General features: G+C 41.5%; 1 non-coding gene across 1 annotated transcript; it reads right to left on the bottom strand.

Annotated features, from left to right (window-relative positions):
• Window positions 1-7,864: 7,864 nt before the first annotated feature.
• LOC145396948 (5S ribosomal RNA) lies at window positions 7,865-7,983 on the bottom strand. Its single transcript, XR_013896883.1, has one exon. It is a non-coding gene; the product is annotated as a 5S ribosomal RNA (ribosomal RNA).
• Between the last annotated feature and the right edge of the window lie 221 nt (window positions 7,984-8,204).

The raw sequence follows: 8,204 nt of genomic DNA, 5'->3' as shown, positions 1-8,204 counted from the left end.
GGAAAAGTGTGAGGTACTAAGGATGAAAATAAAAGTGGAGTGGGAATTTTAACTGGATGAATTATCGTTCATTGTTCTGATAGAAATAATAAACCTGTGTTTGTGCAGTGTTGCACTGGTGTCAGTTAGTATAATACTGTGAAAGGATTCTCACGGATTTTTTCTGATGAAAGAAAAAGAAAATATGTTGAGAGCAGGATGTATATAATTTCAGTAAATATGAAGATGATGGAGGTGAATAATGTATTAGGATAAAAAATCAGTGCAAGTAAAATTATTCCCTGTATAAAAAACTTTTCGAAAGGAGTGCGAAAGTGTAGGAAGGAATGTGGGAAAAAAAAGTGTGGAAAATTCACAGGTTAAAATGGAAGGATGATAACAAATATAATGAAATAAGGAGCCGACCAAGAGACTATTTTGGCAAGATGATGAACCACTGTATGGAATGCAGAGCAGTGATAAAGAGGGTTAAATTGGATGGTGCACAAGAAAGGATCTGGTGTCCCTGGCCGCGAAGGTGGTACAAGTCTAGAATGCTGTGAAAAAGTTAAAGGATGAAAAGGCAGCAATTCTGGAGAGATATATGCCTAAAATATACAACACAATGGAAAGAGTACAGTACAAAAAGTATCTAAAAAAGTAGAAAATCAAGACTGCGTGGCGTTGTAACAGTGGTCCAGGAGGAAGTTGTGTTTGAATAAAATTAAAGAAAACAGAAGTAACTATAATATTTATTATGGGATTAATCTGCAAGGTGTTGTGAATAAAGTACATGGAATAACAGTCACAGTGAGAGGTGTTAGGAGATACAGTGAATGATGAACAGGGCTGTTTACTGGCGTCGTCGATGTGTGAATAAAAATTCTGCAGTGTGACAGGTGGTGGAGAAAGGATGTGAAAAGGATTATAAGCTACTTATGATATAAATAGGTCTAGCGTAAGTATATGTCAGAGTGAACAGTGTAGGAATATAAAAAGAGTTACCTGCATAAGATGCAGAATTAAATTTGCCAAGTACACTACAGATGCTAGAAGATGGCTGACTATATGCTTAGACTTACTTTGAAATGACAAAAGAAGCAAAACTCATGAGTGAGAAGAGTAGAGATTAGACTGATAAGGAAAGTACACGTATTGTGGCAGTTGGATAGATAGAAAATGGAATAATAATGTCTTTTGATAAAAAAAATAATAATACGTGTTTAGATGACTGTTTTTCAACTGAGGTGACTTATCACCTTGGATGACCCACGATAAGGCTAGGGGTTACCAAGCTGCAGCAGGTGCACCAGGAGTATCCCAGCTCAGTTAGGTGTATGTGCAATATCTCATTCATTTTTCTTCTCTCCTTCTCTCTTTAGTTCCGTTGCCGGCTCTATACCCCAAGTAGTGATACCCACGAATATTGTTTCCACCGAAGTATTTTTAGGTAAATATGATTACTGGGGTGTGGAGACTCAGAATCACAGGGATACTGTTATGTACAGTACATGCAGGGCACTTTGTGTAATTAGCATAATTAGATGGTAATTACATGTTTAAAACACCACATCTTTCAAATAAATACACTCACAGATATGATCTTCGTGTTTATACCCATGTTTTCGACCCCAAAGAATTCACTGAACATGTTTTTAACCTCGTATCTCTGTTTCTAATATGCATAATGTGTATAATCATATTATTGTGGTGTAATTAATCTGTTGCTTCATGAATAATTAATTGTCTACTTTCAGATTCATCATGGCAAAGGCACTGCTTCTTTGCTCCCTGTCATCGCAAAGGAATTTGGCGTAATGGGGGACTTACGGAAATCATCTGCTAACAGATCTCTCACTGTTAACAGCTTCTCTGTCCCGGGTACTTGTTCAATTACCGTGATTTTTCTTTGTTGATGTGAGAACCTATGTGACAAAATACCATCATACACTACTGAAGTAATGAAAAACGCTTTGCAACAAAAATATAACACAGGAGAATACGTTGCTCTCGTTGTTTTATTTCCCAGAAAACGAAACCCGATTATTGAGAACTTGGCACTTATAGAATATATTTCTTTTCGTCCGTTTCTAATGAAGCTGCTGCAAAGATGAGTTCAATCTAGCCTCCTGAAATGTTCGATTTATACTGTAGTTTTAGCCAAGCACTTGTTTTGTTTGTGTCACGTCCTTTTTGGGCGGAAAGTTAATGTTTGGTGTTTTAAATTATTCAACATTAGCCATCCGAGCTCAGAGACTGTACCAGCTCCAAGCTTACCTGGGAGGACGCTCCACCACCTCTCTCCAATAAACCATATCAAATCTTGGAATCGGGACGGTCTCTGAGCTTGGATAGCTGATGCTGAATAATTTAATACTCATACATTAAATTTCCGCCAAAAGAGAGACTGACGCAAACTAAACTAAAACTACAGTATAAATCGTGCATTTCAGGAGGCAAGATTTAACTCAGCTTGTTGCAGGTTCATTAAACGACAAGAATATTTAAGTGCCAGGTTTTCAAAACTCGAGTTTCGTTTTCGGGGAACTGAAACAACGAGAGCAATGTATTCTCTTCTGTTACATTTTTGTCACGAAGTTTTTCATAACTTCAGTAGTGTATCATGGTATTCTGCCACATAGGTTCTCACATCAACAAAGATAAATCACGGCAATTTAACACGTACCCTTGGCGGAGAAGCTGTTAACTGTGGTGGCCTCTGGTGGCAGGTAGCTTTACATGTGCCCCATTGCAAGTTCCCTGGAATAAAGACTATCATTTCTCAAAGCAAGAAGAAAGGTGATTCCCTTCACTTTGAACCGGAGAAGTTAGTGGAGCCACACGGTGAATCGGCAATAATTCGCTGTCATAATTCATGTTACTCTGTCTATACATCAGGATCTAGAAATCAGAAAACTCCTACCAAGAATAAGAAAAAGGTGTCACTGACATCTGAGTCTGATTGTCTTGAAATCTCATGTAAAGTCGATTTCTGATTTCAGAAGAGATTCTCTGATATGTGGCAAGGAGTGTCTCCAAAAAGATCCAAAACATCCAGATCGTTGGGATCCAGTAAAGCAATGTGAAACAAAGATGCAGAGGACGGGGTGCCCACATTCAAGGAAGTGTTCGTCTGATATTTGTGATCGACGTCAGGATGATTGGGGTAGAGACGTATCTTTAAGGCTTTATAGTGTACATGCAGACTTACATGCTTATGATACCCAGCACCATGTACGCTGTTATGACAGATTTTGCCATATCCCTATGAATACAGTAAATGCAGAATCATGTAAACCCATTGCTGATGAGTCATTGAGGTATGTATTTGATCATATGAAAGTTGACATGCAGCAGATTTGGACAGTTGCTGAATTACAACAAACATACGTAGAAGGGTCCGGACATCTGACAATGAAGCAGATGTTAATTCATCTGTGTAATTATTTCGGTGAAGATGATACTGTTAATACTGTTATTAACATGGAAGGTTGTGGCACTGTCATCGGATTTAGGAAGTTTTTATAAAGATTTTGAAATTTGTGAAACATTCAAGCTTTACTGAAGATGACGCTGTGGACATGTTAGTGGGGAGGACCAAGGCTGAAGTAAGAAGTATTCCTCAACCTCGTGACTATGACTTGAATGATTTTGCTTCCTCAAGACTGTCAAGGACACAAGTGAGACTTCTAAGACTCGTCTCTGTCTTAGACTCCAAAATCGATGGAAAAGGACAACTGTAAAACCAGGTATGATGCACACATTAATGTCATTATTGGGGTGTATTGGAGTGCTTGTGAGGACAAGTGGCCTCGAGGTACTGTTCCACTCAGCCTTTGCAAACTTGACCAGTTTTCTCAATGGCAAGAAATGGCCGATGACACGTCATGCTTTTTGAGTCGTGGTGGCAGCTCTACTGCATGATTTCCTGAAAGATGGATCAAAAACAGATGAAGAGATTATTGTATACATGGAGAAGGCAATGGAAAATCCATTTAGAAAGATACGGGTGGATTGCTTCATCATCCCCACCATGAATGCACACCATTTCGAGAGGGCATGACACAAAAGCGACTATTTTCTTGAGCAACACTGTCTCACTGGAATGAAGAAGTACTTCTTTGCAGAAGGGCATCATAACTATGCCAGATGGATCACATGGCATCTTCCTGAAATAAGCAACATTCAAGATGACGCCAAGGAGTTTCTGGCTGGAGCACATGTATGTCGCCATTTATATAGCAGCCCAGCAGTGGCTGAAGACCAATTTGGTGACCAGACTTACATCAAACAGGAGAAAGGTACAGGTGGCCTGCAAGGGAAATCAACGCATGCCGAGCTAGTACCTGTTTGGGTATTCTCTTTCAGCTTCTGCTCGCACCTCTCAGTGACTATCGATGAGATGTACTGTGTAGACCCTGAGGAGGATTATAAGCAGTCAAGGGCAAAACATAAGGAAGAAAATGAAAAAAGGAGACAACTGGATGTAGAAGATAGGAATAATGTATACGAAGAACTTAAGACACATTCTCATCCTCTGGAAACCAACTCATTTGTACATCATCAATGGACAGGTTGCCCCTTCAGAAGTCAATGTACACAACTCCATCATCACTGGAGAGATGACGACCAAGGACTTTCCAGCAGCATTTCCTGATGGCTTTCACAAAAAGACGGAGAGGCAAGTGAAAATAATACAGCATATATGAAAATCTTTCAGCCTGAAGGGGAAGCCTACGTATGATGTGGAAGCTATATTCACATGACTGCTTGTAGTCGGCCAACAGAGAGACATTGAACTAAAGAACATCTTCCAGTATGAGCTCAGTGCAGTTCCAGCAGCACTGATTGACGAATCTGTCTGTTTAAGGGAAGAGGACAAGTTGGCCTTGGTCAGACAAATAATCTCTCCTCATGAAAATGCACCGACTCCAGATGTTCTTCTCGGTGATGCAAATCAGCTGTTGTATCAATATCGGATACAGTGCCAGTACGTGGTACTGTGTCTGATATTGCTGACAGCATGAAGATGCGGCTTGGAAGTGAAAAGTATGGATATGCTGAAAAGTTTGTGATCTTTGATCGGTGTGATGGAACAAGTGCAATGGATCATGTGCGCCAGTGGAGAGCTGGTGAAATTGTAACAGGGTATATCTTTTCACTTAATTCTCTCCCAGTTTGAGAGAGCATCATGAAAAACAAGTGCAACAGAAGACAGCTGAGTCAAATCTTTTGCACCTTTAACCTTGGCCAAAGGGTTAATAAGATTGGCTGAGTCAACAGTCTCCTCACCCATGATGAAGCTGACGCCACCCTCATAAGCTACTTGCCCAAAGTAGCTGATGAAGGAACTCACATCCTTCTGCTGTGTGATGACAATGATGTGTTTGCTTTGGCAGTGTACTGGGTGTGGATAAAGGATCTCTTGACTAAGCGCTGCATACACATGAAAAAATGGGATGGGACAGTCCTTGAAATCAATGATACCGCTGCACAGCTTGGACCAAATGTCAGGATCGTTTCGGAATGTATGTCCTGTGTGTCTGTGACACATTATCATTTTCTTGTGAAAGGCAAGCTTTCTGTCTTAAAAGTCTTACTAAACAATGACATTCATGGTTTGGACACGGTTCATGGCAATGAATGTGCCTCTCATGATGATATTCAGAGAACTTCTCAAGGCCTTTTTCTTGGCACTGTATGTACAAAAGAAGGCCTCTTCCGCGAATGATGCAAAATATAATATCATAAAAAGCAAAAGGAAACTACCCCCGGGTAGGGACCTATGAGCTTCGCGACTATGAGCCGATGGGCGGAGGGGAGTACGCTTAGTACCCTGTCAGTGCAGTGCCTCGCCCAGCAACTCTGGGATCCAATGGGTTAATGACTGGCAAATCTGTCAGTTTCTTTAACCCATTGGAGCCCAGTGTCCTGAATACAGGACGGACCTGGGAATTTTCAAAAGTTAGAGAAGTAGGGAACCCCCAGGTGGGGACCTATGAGCTTTGCGACTATGAGTCGATAGGCGTAGGGCAGTACACTTAGTACCATGCCAGTGCAGTGCCTCGCCCAGCAACTCTGGGATCCAATGGGATATATATCTATCTATCTATATACCTAGGCTGCTTCCCCCAAGGAAAGGGAGGTAGCCGAGACAGGACGACACACTCCCCATTTACTCATCCATTCAAACACATTCATTCGCATCTTAGCCCCAAAGGGGAGAACGGACAGATCCACATCGCACCACACCGCACAAGGGTCAACTGTGCAATGCGATAAGTGACATCCGCAGCAGGGCCCAACAGCAGAACTGGTTTACCCCTGCCACATCATAACAGACCCATCCCCTTACCCGCACCTGACCTGACTAGCTGATCAGACCAAATGCGAGAGAATATCCCCTCAGGGCTGCATCATCACTTATTCATTCACAATTTCTCTCCATTTATTTCTGTCACGCACAGCCACTCTTCCTTGCTCAACAGACATCCCTCTCGCATCCAATGCTCTCTTCACACTGTCCATCATATATATATATATATATATATATATATATCATCTCTCATCTCATCAGCAGTTTGAGTGTCCACTGCAGGACCGGCCTATCCCTACCAAAATTGGGACGATACAGCCAATGTATCTCTACCAAGTGGCTTAGGCTGTCTAGTAGAGTTTGTATGTAGGGTGAGAAGTGCTTGTAAGTGTCATTGTTGTGTTGCAATGGCTTTGAATGTGTGTGTAGGCTGTGAACCAAGTGTAATTGGCCCGCGCAAACCGACTGGGTGCAAGCATACTTTATAGTATGCGACACTGGTTCAACCACAGCACCCCTTGTGTCCGACAATGTAGTACTTGGCCAGAAGAACGCGCCCAAAGTTTTTAACCCTGGCGGGGCGCGGACCCTCGTTCTTTAGTGTAAAAAAACGCACAATTTACCACTGTAGCACAGAGGCTCCATATATATATATATATATATATATATATATATATATATATATATATATATACTGTATATATACATATATATATATATATATATATATATATATATATATATATATATATATATATATATATATAGGGCCCGACGCCCTAATCCCGCAAAGGGTGGCCGCAGACAAAACGCCTCCAAGTCACTCTGTCACTCACCATTTGACTGCCCTCCCTCCAACTCACTCCTCTCTCCCACAGATACCTCTCAACTCCATCCCTTCACCTCATTCTCAGTCTCCCCCTCCCTCTCCCTCCACTTCACCTACATACACCCTCTTAGCCAGTCTTTCATTCTCCATTCTTTCCACATGTCCAAACCACCTCAGTGTATTTCTCTTAATTCTCTCAATCACATCCACGTCCACTCCACAATGTTCTTTCACTTCTTCATTCGTCAACCTGTCCCTCCATGTCACACCACATGCTCCTCCCAGGTAACTCATTTCCACTGATCTCACTCTTGACTTGTTCCCTACCAGCAAGGCCCATGCCCTCACTTCCATATGTCAGGGTAGGGATCACAATACTATCATGCAGTGACTTCTTAACTTTCATACTCACCTCCCTATTTCTCACCAACACTTTCAGTGAACCAACAACCTTCCTTCCGTGCTGTACTCTTTCATGTACTTCATACCCAAAACTTCAATCCTTACTCATCGCACTATTAAAGTACTTGAATGCACTCACATTCTCCATATCCCCACCATCCATATATAAAATATATATGTCTATATCTATATTTGTCTGTCTATCTATCTATATATATATATATATCCATCCATTGCCAGACGCCATGTATCCCAAATGGGGTGGCCAAGGGCTTAGAGTTAATTGTTTTACAGGGAGGGGCACTAATCCTTCACCAACCCCACTTGACACGTAGGGATGCCAACAGCATCTGGTGTTCCCAGGCGGTCACCCATCCAAGTACTAACCAGACCCAACGTTGCTTAACTTCGCTGATCGGATGGGAAGCGGTGTACTCAACGTGTCATGGCCGTTATATATATATATATATATATATATATATATATATATATATATATACTATATATATATATATAAAGGTTCACACCACAGCTGGCGGAACATGGGGATGGGGGTGTGGGAATTGTATGGAGGGTGGTGGGTGAGGAAGAGCGGGAAAAGGTGGGACATGTGATGGGAGGGGGATGAGGGGGCAAGTTGTTGGCTGCGGTATTTAACGTGTATGAGATTAGAGGTTG

This window comes from Coenobita brevimanus, chromosome 4, assembly GCF_032717465.1.
Source record: "Coenobita brevimanus isolate Jiangsu-jjx chromosome 4, ASM3271746v2, whole genome shotgun sequence".
Lineage (NCBI taxonomy): Eukaryota > Metazoa > Arthropoda > Malacostraca > Decapoda > Coenobitidae > Coenobita > Coenobita brevimanus.
The sequence above is the reverse complement of the archived record's forward strand: the minus strand, read 5'-3'. Positions and strand labels throughout refer to the sequence as shown.